Source organism: Gymnodraco acuticeps, unplaced genomic scaffold (assembly GCF_902827175.1).
Source record: "Gymnodraco acuticeps unplaced genomic scaffold, fGymAcu1.1, whole genome shotgun sequence".
Taxonomy (NCBI): domain Eukaryota; kingdom Metazoa; phylum Chordata; class Actinopteri; order Perciformes; family Bathydraconidae; genus Gymnodraco; species Gymnodraco acuticeps.
Genome location: NW_022991998.1, coordinates 146,411 through 161,716, shown reverse-complemented (window position 1 = coordinate 161,716; position 15,306 = coordinate 146,411).

The window sequence follows — 15,306 nt, the reverse complement described above, 5'->3', positions numbered from 1 at the left end:
TCAGCATGGTCGTGCATATTTAATGTTGCTCTCAAAGTGCACCAGATTGATGCTTTTAACTTCAATATTGGATAGGATGCTAAATACAGTTGCACACATCTTGTGTCCATATCTTTCTGTTTTGGTGTTCATGCCACAACCGTGCATGCGCGAGTCATAGTGAGTGTCTGCATTTTGGGGGGGGGGGGGGGCGCCAGCTAAAATCTTGCCTAGGGCAGCAAACTGGGTGTGCGTCACATGAGAGGCCCCGTCTTACATTTTCCGCCACAGATTTGGGGAAATTGGTCCGTGCGCAAAGCATTGTGGGGATTTTATGACCGCGGAGTCTACACATGTGCAGCCTCGAAATGTCTCCAAACGAAGTACGCCGGTAGAATTCCAAGTATGCTGGACATTGGAGCAGTCCTTCCTAGCATGCTTGAGATAGTGGCTCTGCAGCAGCTTTACTCGACATTGAGAAACACCCTGTGTATCTTCGATTATAGCTCCTCCAGAGAGCCTCCTCGACGCTCGAAGTGCATTTAGAGAAATTAGATGTCCTTCAACATGGCGCGCTGAAATCCATTTCCGGGTCACTACCAGAGGACCGAGGAGTCGAGGAGTCGAGGAGGGGAAATTAGAGAAATGAGAAAGGCCCTATGTCTCCAGCAGCTGAAGTTACAGGTTGATGTTGCTTATTTACTATTCTATGTGTAAAATAAAGATTATTGGGTAAAAGAATCAATGATGGCGACAAATCTAACTGAATGAAAGGCCAATGGGCTTAAAAAAACAACTTTATTCATTTGTTTTACTAGCGTTGTCACAGCAGCATTAACAGCCATTGCACATGGATTCTAAATATGTTTTTAAGTAGCATAAAATACAACAGAATAACAAAAAACATGCAGTAAGACTTATATCAAGAGAGTATCAAAATAATTCACAATATAAAATAGACAGAATACTTTTGAATATTCTCAGAAATACAGGATACATATAAACATAGGGTAATATATATATTAAAACATTGTGCACAGTAGCTTTTTTATTTATTTAACATGTACAAATGACAATAAAAACAAGTGACGTGTACATTTAAACTAGATCATGTGAGGTATATCAGCAAGAAAGACTCTCAAAACTCTCGAGCAACTAATGGCCAGTTTTTGGTGGTCTTTCCATATAGCGTAGCACCGGCTAGCGGGTACTTTTTCCCTCTTTTTCCGGCCCCATAAAATCGTGGTTCTATCAGACCAGGGCTGAACTAGTGACGTCAACACTCTCGACTGCTGATTGGTCAGAGAGAATCGTCACAAGATCGTCCCTAGCGTCGCATATATATCTAGAAGCAAGCTTGCAGCATTTTTGTAAATGGAGGAGCTACAAAAATGGCAACGTCAAAGAAAAGCACACCGTGGTCGACCGAGGAGGTGACGACGTTCCTACATCTCATTGGGGATGATAAAATCCAGCGGGAGCTCGACGGGAGCCCCGCCTACACTGCGTTGCTACCCCAGGTCCTAAACTGTAATGGAAATGCGCCACGGCCTCGGACGGCCAGCGAGGCAGCCCGAGGCCTGAGCGAGGACGCTTCGGGACGCTTAAACGGGGCTACCCCGCTGCAGTGGAAATGTGCCATAATACATGTTCAAACAGAGAACAGCCTGTTGAAGCGTATAAACACCTTTCAAACCTGTTAGTTCACTACACTCTAAAAACGAATTCAGGCGACCTTTCACCTCCACTTAATTAAATGCATGGTTGCAAGATAAAAATGTGAGTTAATTGATTTAGATAAACATTTGAAGTTGCAAACATTAATTTATAAGTTGTGTTGACGTAATAATGTTGGTAATTACATCAACTTAATATTGTGTGTAATTTGAACTCTGATTTCTGCTTCAAACTAAATTCAAGTTGTAAGTAATGCAGTTGGCTTGATAACTTCATTGTTCTACACCTTGAGTTAAGGATTTCAAGTCCACTCCCACTTAACATTTCTGGACAAGTTCCGACAGTTAAGACAAATAGAAATATACAAAGGACATTTTAAGGTGAGTGTCGTCTTTTGTTATTCAAATACAGTAGATAGCCTTGTAGTTGCACTGTATAGGCAAATTGCTGTTTGACCAAAATTAGCAGCCTTTGAACTGTGAATAGTTCTGTGAGAGGATACAAAGTAGAGGCTACTGTGAGAGTAAAAATACTTTGGTTACTATTGTGATATCTCCTTTTATTCAAAATGAATCTCGTGAAGCAGATCAAGGACATGCTTCTTGAGGTAGGATCGTTATTTAGAGTTGTCATTGAAATGCAAGTTGTTGGCAGTCTCCCATTCAGAATATATTCATTTAGGTCATTTCTCTTGTTTTCCTTTTTCAAAAATAGCACAATACAATTGAAGTACGCAGAGAACTATAGCCATCCGCTGCCTTACCGTGTACCTTGGAGAAAAGGAAGAGGATCTTTTCAAGGAGTTTAGCGACGTCATTAAAAATCTTGAAGTAAAATAAAATCCACGGGCACATTGTAAAAACACAGGACAAAAGCACTGCTCTCTGTCAGCTACATTCTGAAGCATATTGCACTTTTGGCCACACCCCAATCAATAATATCTTAGCAACGTTCAGCATGGATAGGTGTTGACAGCAATGGCATGGGAAAAGGATTGTGTAACATTTGAAAAGTGGCTTCTGCTCTTCTCTTAAGCAGTTCACATATTGTGGAACCTGCAAAAAAGATTCAGAAGGTACACTAAAACTTGCACGGTTGTGATTGACTAAATCTGTCCACATGCATTTAAACACCAGGCAAAGTACTCAAAAGCACCTCTGTGTGTCTTCAGGACCACGTTGCCATGACGACACACACATGCAGACTCAATAGGTGAAAACAATACCAGCGTTGCTTTAGCAGCTGGTATAAACAGTGACAGTTTAAAAAGTATGCAATTACCTAATTCATTATCTCTTATGCGCTAAGCTATTATTTAATGTGCTTCAAAAGGACATGAATATCGCCTTCATCAGTGACCGGTCCACCCCAGCATCTGACCATACGATGGCAACCATCGTGGTCGAGGGAAACAAATGAATGAGCATTCTGCGTTAAATGTGTTCATACTGTTTGAAATAATGACTGTCGGCAGTGCAAACATCTTTGTTACATCTTTTGTGAAATGGATGTGTGTGATCTGATTGGTGGCCATTGAGAGTTTGTTTCTGTAGTTCTACACATTTTTTACAGATTTGACATATTTGGTACTGGTTTTAAATATGCAAAGGCCTCTAACTTCGTTGTGATGGCAGTGTGTATTTGCTGTGTCCCCGTGTCCCATGGTTATACGGCTAATGTGTTTATTATTTGTGGGGCAATTTAAATTTGTGTTATTTATCTTTTTTTTCAAGATTGAAATGAAGCTCAGCGCAAGTTCTTTCAGGAAGACGGGGTGTGTATACATTCACTCTGCAGCTGCATATAACCAGCTCATCACAGGCGTTCTCTTTAACCTATTACATTTCACCTCATTCTCCAGCAGCCAATCACTGTGCTGCAGCCCAACTATAAAATGGTTCTCCTCTCTCCTGCAGTCAGCTGTGATTTCAGGTATTCATGCACCTTATCATATGACATGTGTCAATAAATGTTCAAACTAAATGAATTCTCTCCTGATTGAAACATCATGTGTTGAAATAAACAACTGCAGTTCAAAATAAAAAATGAATTACCTAATATTTTTGTTGTGGAATCAATTAATTTCTTTCTTTAAAGGCAAAAACATGAAAAAGCTAAGAAAAAAAACGATTGAATACAATATATTTGGAGCAACTTCATTTATAAATGGTTGTCAACTTAAAAACGTGTGTTCACAATGATGGTAATTAAGTACACACAACTTAAGATTCATTTTAAATCATGTGGTAAAACTAGTAGGAACAACTTAATCTTTTGAGTAATCAACTTCAAAACTTGTGTTTATAATACCAATTATTAAGTAAGTGGTAATTAAACACACCTCTGATTCTAGAGGAAAAGCCTTCTCCCCTAACTCAAATAACTTTGTTGCTTTAAGACAATTTCATTAGAAGTTGTCTTGACTCAATAAACATCGATGCAAACTGTTGCGTCCAGTATAGTTTGTATATCTCCAGTATAGTTTGTATATCTCCAGTATAGCTTGTATATCTCCAGTATAGCTTGTATATCTCCAGTATAGCTTGTATATCTCCAGTATAGCTTGTATATCTCCAGTATAGCTTGTATATCTCCAGTATAGCTTGTATATCTCCAGTATAGTTTGTATATCTCCAGTATAGCTTGTATATCTCCAGTATAGCTTGTATATCTCCAGTATAGCTTGTATATCTCCAGTATAGTTTGTATATCTCCAGTATAGCTTGTATATCTCCAGTATAGCTTGTATATCTCCAGTATAGCTTGTATATCTCCAGTATAGCTTGTATATCTCCAGTATAGCTTGTATATCTCCAGTATAGCTTGTATATCTCCAGTATAGCTTGTATATCTCCAGTATAGCTTGTTTATCTCCAGTATAGTTTGTATATCTCCAGTACAGTTTGTATATCTCCAGTATAGCTTGTATATCTCCAGTATAGCTTGTATATCTCCAGTATAGCTTGTATATCTCCAGTATAGCTTGTATATCTCCAGTATAGCTTGTTTATCTCCAGTATAGTTTGTATATCTCCAGTACAGTTTGTATATCTCCAGTATAGCTTGTATATCTCCAGTATAGTTTGTATATCTCCAGTACAGTTTGTATATCTCCAGTATAGCTTGTATATCTCCAGTATAGTTTGTATATCTCCAGTATAGCTTGTATATCTCCAGTATAGCTTGTATATCTCCAGTATAGTTTGTATATCTCCAGTATAGCTTGTTTATCTCCAGTATAGTTTGTATATCTCCAGTACAGTTTGTATATCTCCAGTATAGCTTGTATATCTCCAGTATAGTTTGTATATCTCCAGTATAGCTTGTATATCTCCAGTATAGCTTGTATATCTCCAGTATAGTTTGTATATCTCCAGTATAGCTTGTTTATCTCCAGTATAGCTTGTATATCTCCAGTACAGTTTGTATATCTCCAGTATAGCTTGTTTATCTCCAGTATAGCTTGTATATCTCCAGTACAGTTTGTATATCTCCAGTATAGCTTGTTTATCTCCAGTATAGTTTGTTTATCTCCAGTATAGCTTGTATATCTCCAGTATAGCTTGTTTATCTCCAGTATAGTTTGTATATCTCCAGTATAGCTTGTATATCTCCAGTATAGCTTGTATATCTCCAGTATAGTTTGTTTATCTCCAGTACAGTTTGTATATCTCCAGTATAGCTTGTTTATCTCCAGTATAGCTTGTATATCTCCAGTACAGTTTGTATATCTCCAGTATAGCTTGTTTATCTCCAGTATAGCTTGTATATCTCCAGTACAGTTTGTATATCTCCAGTATAGCTTGTTTATCTCCAGTATAGCTTGTATATCTCCAGTATAGCTTGTTTATCTCCAGTATAGTTTGTATATCTCCAGTATAGCTTGTATATCTCCAGTATAGCTTGTATATCTCCAGTATAGCTTGTATATCTCCAGTATAGCTTGTTTATCTCCAGTATAGTTTGTATATCTCCAGTATAGTTTGTATATCTCCAGTTACTGGAGATAAACAAGCTATACTGGAGTCCAGTATAGCTTGTATATCTCCAGTATAGCTTGTATATCTCCAGTATAGTTTGTATATCTCCAGTATAGCTTGTTTATCTCCAGTATAGCTTGTTTATCTCCAGTATAGTTTGTATATCTCCAGTATAGCTTGTATATCTCCAGTATAGCTTGTATATCTCCAGTATAGCTTGTTTATCTCCAGTATAGTTTGTATATCTCCAGTATAGTTTGTATATCTCCAGTATAGCTTGTATATCTCCAGTATAGCTTGTATATCTCCAGTATAGCTTGTTTATCTCCAGTATAGTTTGTTTATCTATAGTTTGTTTATCTCCAGTATAGTTTGTATATCTCCAGTATAGCTTGTATATCTCCAGTATAGCTTGTATATCTCCAGTATAGTTTGTATATCTCCAGTATAGCTTGTATATCTCCAGTATAGCTTGTATATCTCCAGTATAGTTTGTATATCTCCAGTATAGCTTGTATATCTCCAGTATAGTTTGTATATCTCCAGTATAGCTTGTATATCTCCAGTATAGCTTGTATATCTCCAGTATAGCTTGTATATCTCCAGTACAGTTTGTATATCTCCAGTATAGCTTGTTTATCTCCAGTATAGCTTGTATATCTCCAGTATAGCTTGTTTATCTCCAGTATAGTTTGTATATCTCCAGTATAGCTTGTATATCTCCAGTACAGTTTGTATATCTCCAGTATAGCTTGTTTATCTCCAGTATAGCTTGTATATCTCCAGTATAGCTTGTTTATCTCCAGTATAGTTTGTATATCTCCAGTATAGCTTGTATATCTCCAGTATAGCTTGTATATCTCCAGTATAGTTTGTTTATCTCCAGTATAGCTTGTATATCTCCAGTATAGCTTGTATATCTCCAGTATAGCTTGTTTATCTCCAGTATAGTTTGTATATCTCCAGTATAGTTTGTATATCTCCAGTTACTGGAGATAAACAAGCTATACTGGAGTCCAGTATAGCTTGTTTATCTCCAGTATAGCTTGTTTATCTCCAGTATAGTTTGTATATCTCCAGTATAGCTTGTATATCTCCAGTATAGCTTGTATATCTCCAGTATAGCTTGTATATCTCCAGTATAGCTTGTTTATCTCCAGTATAGTTTGTATATCTCCAGTATAGTTTGTATATCTCCAGTATAGCTTGTATATCTCCAGTATAGCTTGTATATCTCCAGTATAGCTTGTTTATCTCCAGTATAGTTTGTTTATCTATAGTTTGTTTATCTCCAGTATAGTTTGTATATCTCCAGTATAGCTTGTATATCTCCAGTATAGTTTGTATATCTCCAGTATAGCTTGTATATCTCCAGTATAGCTTGTATATCTCCAGTATAGCTTGTATATCTCCAGTACAGTTTGTATATCTCCAGTATAGCTTGTTTATCTCCAGTATAGTTTGTATATCTCCAGTATAGCTTGTATATCTCCAGTACAGTTTGTATATCTCCAGTATAGCTTGTATATCTCCAGTATAGCTTGTATATCTCCAGTACAGTTTGTATATCTCCAGTATAGCTTGTATATCTCCAGTATAGCTTGTATATCTCCAGTACAGTTTGTATATCTCCAGTATAGTTTGTATATCTCCAGTATAGCTTGTATATCTCCAGTATAGCTTGTATATCTCCAGTACAGTTTGTATATCTCCAGTATAGCTTGTACCCACTGTCATCATGTGATCAGTCCATTACTTTTAGCCTCAATAGAAACCACTTCTGTTAGAAGCTGTGAGCAGCTTTGGGTTCAAAGCAATCAAAGGGCAATAATTGCCACAAATGGACTTGGTTAGGATTTGAGAGTAATTATCCAAGACTTCCCTTCACTAGAGTCTGACTCCTTCATCCACAGAGAGAGAACTGGCAGAGCGGCCTTAATGTAAAAAACAATCTCCCACTGCCATCATAAGCCTGGGATTCCCATTAGCATCTTGTTACTGCTCAACAGAACCGCAATTAGATCTTAATTAGAGCTCTTATTTATGGAATAATTATCAAGACTGCATGCAAATGAATCATGTGCAACCGGGTTCGTATTTAAATGCCTTTACAAGAGAGCAACCCATCCATCATGGCCGCCGCTTTTTGGGTGAAAACACTCGGTGATATTTGAATGGTGGTGGATATAAAATCACGAATACCATGCATTATTATACCTAAAAGGAGCCCAATTACAACGGACAGACAGGTAACAATCACACCCTGTAACGAGGGATCGATGATTTGCGTTAATATATAGTTAAATTAAAAACAATAAGGGATCGATGTCCTGCGAACTGAGATTTACTTGGCTATCTGATTTATATTTTAATGAAACATATACAGTCAGTACTTTGACTTTGACCAATACTGACGACTATGATGATTGACGTTAGCTTCATTAGCTGAAGCCACAGATCTTATCTTATACCATCCTTTTTCCTAAGGCTGGCGTCACACTGTCCCAAAATTGGCAGATGGACACACGAATATGGAATTGTGAATTTCGCACGAAGATGGCTCTGAACTTGGTCAACAGCCAAGCAACAGCCGAAGCAAGTACGATGCCTACACTGTAAAATGTTTGGCTGTATAATTACAGTAAATTACTGGCTAATAGTTGCATGGATTTCACAGTAATTGACTGTAAATATTTCACAGTAATTTACTGTATATATATTTCACAGTAATTGACTGTAAATATTTCACAGTAATTTACTGTATATATTTTACAGTCAATTAGAATAAAAGTACAACTAAATACTGTGACTTTACAGTTGCCATGCCCATGGAATTACTATGATATAGCAGTACAGAGCTGTGGTATTATGGTACCTTGCTGTACATCAATTACAGTAATTACCTGTATGTTCACACTATTACTGTAGAAGTAATGCAACACAGTAGCCAGTAATTTACTGTAAATATACAAATCTAAATAATACGATAATATATTGTAAATTTGACTGGGATTGTACCATAACTACACAATTCAATCAGCTCAATCAACAAAGAAAAACAAAGAAAATGCCCATTTTAACTTTGTATTACTCCATTGAAGTGCAAAGTACATTTTACAGTGTCTTGGAAAAGTTGTTACGACCCCAACCTCTACTCCGCGGTAGTGGCTTGTGCTGAGACCCACAACATGAAAGAATACACGCAATAACCGGTACTTGGTAACGAGCATTTATTGATAATCGTTTGCTCACACAAGCAAAATGGGAAACAAAAAGAGGTCTGGAGGACTGGCCAAAAGTTAAAAAAAAAAAAAAACAGAAGGAGGGAACCCGAGCCAGCGATACCACGGACCGTAGGACCCAGAGCCCCCCCCCCCCAACCAGAAATCAATTATAAAGCCAATGGGAAACAAAATAAAGCCCCGAAAACTGGACTACCAGGTCCTCCAGGCTAAACATAAACACATCTGCAAAAATATGGCCTACAGCTCAAAATGGCAAAGAGGTATTCTGAGGACAGTGTCTCCCGGCGTTAGGATAGGCGAGATATCCTTCTCCTCCAGCTTCTCTTTATATATAGACACGGCTGAGTGGAATTTGGAACACCTGGGCAGAGGCGGAGCCAGGGGCAGACCAGGTGCACCTGGGCAGAGGCGGAGCCAGGGGCAGACCAGAGCCTCATCCCAATACCGCTCCTCGACTCCTCTCTTCCCCTCCTCCGGGACTTGACCCGGAAATCGATCAAGACACGCCATTTTGAAGGACGTCCCAATAGCTAAAATGCACACGGAGGAGTCAAGGAGGGGTGAGGGAGGAGGGGTGCGGGAGGAGACAAAAGGGAGGATACACGTGTTTTCACTACTCGCGTATAGAAGCCCCGCCCCCACCTTCACAGCTGGTCCATTTCAACACAGGAAAACCAACAACTGGAAGATGAGTGGAAAAGCGTCACATAAATGTACAAGTGCTCACAGCTCCGTGGGAATTATTATGTGCAATTAATTTTTAAAAGGCTTTCACATTACTATAATTATATTTTTATTTAAATGTAGGCTACATTTTACACCAAAACGGAACACAAAAGCAGGACCAACCATCATACATTGAATTCCTTGACTAACCAGAGAAAGATTAATTCATTTAAATAAATATTTGACCAGAAATGGGCCGGTTCTAAGGGGTTATTCAGTTGAGCCCGATGAGAGGGGATACAGCTGTGCACATGTTATAATTAACAGACGTCGTTTAAGAGCAGTGTTGTGCTAGTTACTGAAAACCAGTAACTAGTTACCATTACTAGTTACTTCATTTCAAAAGTAACTCAGTTACTTTACTAGTTACTTACACCCAAAAGTTATGCGTTACTGTGGAAAGTAACGTTTTAGTTACTTACTAAATGGCTCCCATTCATGCCCTTATAGCCTTCCTTTCAGTACTGTTATTGCATTGGAGAATAATACAATCTGTTGATCAACTTGACATGCATTATATGCAATCTGGATTGCATCGATATTAGCTGGCTTTCCATTTTTGTATATTCTTTCTCCAGGTAGTTAGAAAAAGTTTTCCGTCCCATATGCCGTGTGCCGCCCGGACATGCTATCATGCTAACTAGCTCCCTGAAAGCGGGTGACTCCACTGTAGCAATAGCCTGCATGTGTTCTACAACATACCGTGTAATGGCTTTATCCACTTTTCCCTGGATAACAGTCCTTTGGTTAAAATCCAGCCGCTGTTGCTTAGGTGGAGGTGGAGTGGCGTCGGCTGAGTCTCTGTGGTCTTAGCTACTAGCTTCGTCCCAGCATGTTGTTTTTGCAGATGTTTTAAGATATTTGAATTACTGGTTTGGGCAGTAGATAGGATCTTTGACCCGCCAAGACACAACTTACATTTAACAGAAACGTTCTTTTCTTTGTGCTCGACAAAAGTGAAATAGTGAGAATATCTCCAGGTGGAGAAACTAGACTTGAGCTCCGCCGCCGCCATGATAGTCTTGTTAGTAAACAACACAAACACGCCCACAGCGCGTCTCCGCATGTGACACAGGAAGTATCTAAGTACATTTACTCAAGTACTGTACTTAAGTACAGTTCTTATCTCTGTTCGCCTGGCTGTTGACTATATAAAAAAAAACTAACGGAGTAACGCACCATGTAGTAACGGTAACTGAGTTAGAATCAAACAAGTAATGCGTTATAGTACTAGTTACTGACAAAAAATAACGGCGTTACAGTAACGCGTTAGTTTGTAATGCGTTAGTCCCAACACTGTTTAAGAGTGACGTTTGAGCGAACGAGGACATCCCAATTAATACCTGAGGACTCCTCTGTCCTCGTGTCACCTCCTCGTGTCTCTCGCTGGCATCTTACGGAGGCGGAGCTAAGATGCAAGGAAGGGACGCGAGTGAGGGAAAGGAGGAGTCGAGGAGGGGTATTGGGATGAGGTTCAGGTGCACCTGGGCAGAGGCGGAGCCAGGGAGACAGAAAATAAAACAAGGAGGGGAGCACTTAACACATGTCTACACAGACATCCACTAAAAGTAAAAAAAATCTGAAGAATGTGCTGACATGGAGGTTTACATTTTCATGCCTCTTTTTGGCTTTCGAGCCCGTCTCAGGATTAATGCCCAGGAAGCACCTGAAAACACTAAGCCAAGACAACAATTTCTATTTTACATAGATGTATATGTTGCCTCATTTATTTTAAAGCACATGCAGCGGTGCCCCTTTCAATTTAAGTAAAACCTGCACCAAAGAAATAAATGAGTATTTAAAGCCAAGCAAGAGCGATAAAAGCAAGAAAATCACTTAATTTGTTGTGTTATCACAGAGGATGTTCTGAATACAGTATTTTACTGTGAAATAATACAGTAACATGTTGTGAAATCCTGGTAATCATTTATCCTGTACATTCACAGTAATTAACTGTTCCTGTATTGATTTCACTGTGAAATTCTAAATTACAGTGTTATATTGTGAATATTACAGGTAAAGACTGTAAAGTGGTAAAACAGTAATTTATTGTAAAATATTACAGCTAAATATTGTGAAATCATGGTAATATTTTACAGTGTACAGAAGGCCACCCGAACCACACACTCAGTCATGTTGTTTCCATAGCAACAACAACTTCCTGTCAACAGCGTAAACTCGCCTTCAAAATAAAAGCATCTAAATAAAACAGGAAGTTAACCTAAATTACATTTAAGACATACATCTGCAACTAAAGTAACAAAAACAATGTAATATCCTTTTCAGTTTCACAGAACACAAATTATACTTTAATACGAAGGCTACACAACGCATTGCGAGGGCTTCACGTCGTCGTGTTGCCTTCCTAAGACAATCGGGCAGCTTCTTGTTTCCTTCGTATTGTCTTTGTGAGGTGAAAAATGCCCGATGGCACCGATGATCACACGAAGTAAAGACGAAGATGACACGATTTGACAAGATGCCCTCGCGATAGCCTTACGAAGGGCAAAATGGACACACCAATTCAACACGAAAATTAACCTTCGCAAGGTCTTTCGGCAAATTGTTGGCATGCCAAAGATTGTGCCACCGCTCACGAAGTTGCTGCCGGAGCCTGAGAAACTCCACCGGCGGTCATACGATGGCTTAAGATGCCCTCACGAATGGCCCGATGTTGTTACGATCAGAGCCGAATTTGAACATTTCCTTTATCATGTGTCCATCTGGTGTCAATTTCGGGACAGTGTGGCTTTAGTAAAGAACATCTGGGGTGGAGTGCACCAGCTGGGCGTAAAAAAGTAGGGCTTAACTCTAACGTCGGGCTTAGCTACGTCCGACGTAGTGATTCAAATTTACACCGAGTGCACCAAGCCTGACTAGTCTCGGGCGTAGTCTTAAGATGCGCGTCCACGTGAATACACGCGAAACAGTAATTGTTGCAACGCCATTTTACAGACTCAGAGGACCGCAGAGAAGAGGGAATTCCCACACCCACAGCGTCAGCGATGACTCAAGGGGAATCCCAAATGGCCACACCCCGAAAGAGAAAGAGGGATTTGTCAGAGCTACAGCGGGAACTGACGGAGAAAGAAATCGTTCGTGTGGAGGTGGAGACCGTCAAATTGAGAGCGGAACACGAAAAAATTGAGCTGGAGAAGGAGAAATTGAGACTCTTCTTAATGCCCTTTCATTGTTAAACATGTAAACAAGACGCCCTGCCATCGTTAATATCCTTCTTGCCTGTTTTACGTTACTATGGATACTAGTCTGTCTTTCCGATTTACGCCTGCTCCGTACTAGGCGTAAAAGTTACACCCGGGCGCAACGCATACAGGGCTTAAGTCTAAGTGGTGCACTAGTCATAACTTTAGTTTGGTCTTAACCTTCGGTTCTACGTCGGACGTAGAGTTACGCCCAGCTTACGCCCAGCTGGTGCACTCCACTCCTGAACTTTGGACCGTTTCGGTTGTTTGACGTACAATAAACGACGCCAATTCTTTGTTTTCACTGGAAAGTGGGCTAGGCCATCTTTTAGCCAGGCAGAGAGTAGCGATGCTTACATTTAGTTCGTCTTTGCCAAGGGTGTGCTAGCGTACAGAAAACAGGTTATAATATCTTGAAAAACAAGATTAGAGCCTAAAGCAGCTTTGTTGGGCTTTACTGACATCCAAAAGCTTCGAAATAACTGCTGACATCAGTGTGAACCATGTCACCGTACTGATGTTTATCATAGTCATCTTTGCATGCTAGCATTTGCTAATTAAAACTATAATACATCTAAATACGAGGGATTTCCAGGAATAACAGGACTCTTAGAATAATAATACTGATGCACTTATAATAATAATAATTCATTTATTTTATAGAGCGGCTGAAGGCTCTAGACCCCATGGTGGTTAAACGGAAGGGGGGTGCAGTGAGGCTGAGGGAAGCAGAAGATCTGAGTGTGCGGATGGGTGTGTTGATGTGCACGAGGTCGGAGAGGTACAGAGGAGTGAGGTTATGGATGGCCTATATATAGCAAGGCAGGAATGAATGACTGATGCAGGAAGAGCCCTTCTGCTACCATAACACTGCTAAATAACATCTGACGGATCACATTTTAACACCTGGTGAACATATGAGTGTAGACAACGTCTTTGCTGATAATATAATAATCCTACTCCAAATTCTAATTCAAATTCAATGGTTTTATTGTCATATAAGCTACAGTGTAGAAATGGTAATGAAATTCTTCTGATCTGAGCTCCTCCAACAATGCAACATAATAAAATACAAAATTACTAATAATAAAACAGTGCAAGAAGTGTATATACACGTAAATAGAATATGATATTTACATGACTTATGTGACCGCCTGTAGTTATTGAATTGCTCTTCTTACTGCACTGTTAGTGTACAGTTTTATTATTATTGTGCTGCTGTGTTTATTGCATTTGTGTAACTCTGGCTCAACACTTTCCTTCGGGATGAATAAAGTCCTATCTTATCTTATCTACAAAAACAGAATGTGAAATTAAATATTGTACATTAAGACAATATTAAATATGGTTTATTGCGGTGATAACTATTTATATAAATAAGTAAATAAGCTGTCCATGTTAGATTTATATAACTAATTATGTGTTGCATTCATTGCATATTGGTTTCTACTTGCACTATTTGTTATAGTTGTATGTCTTCTTTTTGTATGTTGCACTGTAGGAGGAGCCTGGGACTTCAGATTATATTAGCCAAAGCTACACTGTATTATAACTATGATATATTACAATGATCCTTTTCAATTTGAATAGAATTTTTTGCATGTAAATGGTTCTGCAACGGCTTGATTCCTATATGCCCTCATGAGAGAGTATCTCTCCCACAAACCCGCCCATTGAACAATAAAGCAAGGAGACAGTAGAACCACAACATACATCAATCAATCAATCAATGTTTATGTATATAGCCCAATATCACAAGTGTTACATTTGTCTCAGTGGACTTCACAGATTGTTCAGAATATCAGTATGAGAAAAACGACACCCTCTGTCCTTAGACCCTCTGTCCTTAGACCCTCTGTCCTTAGACCCTCACATCGTACAAGGAAAAACTTCCAGAGAAAACCCACAGTTTAAAGGGGACATGGGAGAAACCTCAGGGAGAGCAACAGAGGAGGGATCCCTCTCCCAGGACGGACAGACGTGCAATAGATGCCGTGTGTAAATTGAAAAGATAATACATTTGCAACATAGGTAGTCCAAATGTTTGGAAATGCATGTGTGTATAATAGGAAGATGAATCCACGAGGATATCCATCTAGGACCTATGATCCAGGACCACAGCCACGACTCAAGATCCAGGGCTCGCGATGCAGGACACAGGACCGCAGGATCATCCATGACTCTGGATCCCGGCGTATATAGACACCAAAAAGAAAGACATTTGGGGAAGCTGGGTTAATCGGAACATGAGAGTACACAGGTATAGACAGAGAGAAGGAAGAAGTAAGATGTCCCCCGACAAACTAAGCCTATATCAGCAAAACTAGGGGCTAAACACAGTGAACAACACTACCCGAGGAAGGGTGATGTTTGTACCTATGGGGCAAAAACCTGTAAATTGACATTCTACGTTTGGGAACAATAGAGCAAGAAACCTGTATTTTGAGTGATACAAAAAGCAGCACTAAGCACATGGTAATGTACCCACACCACACC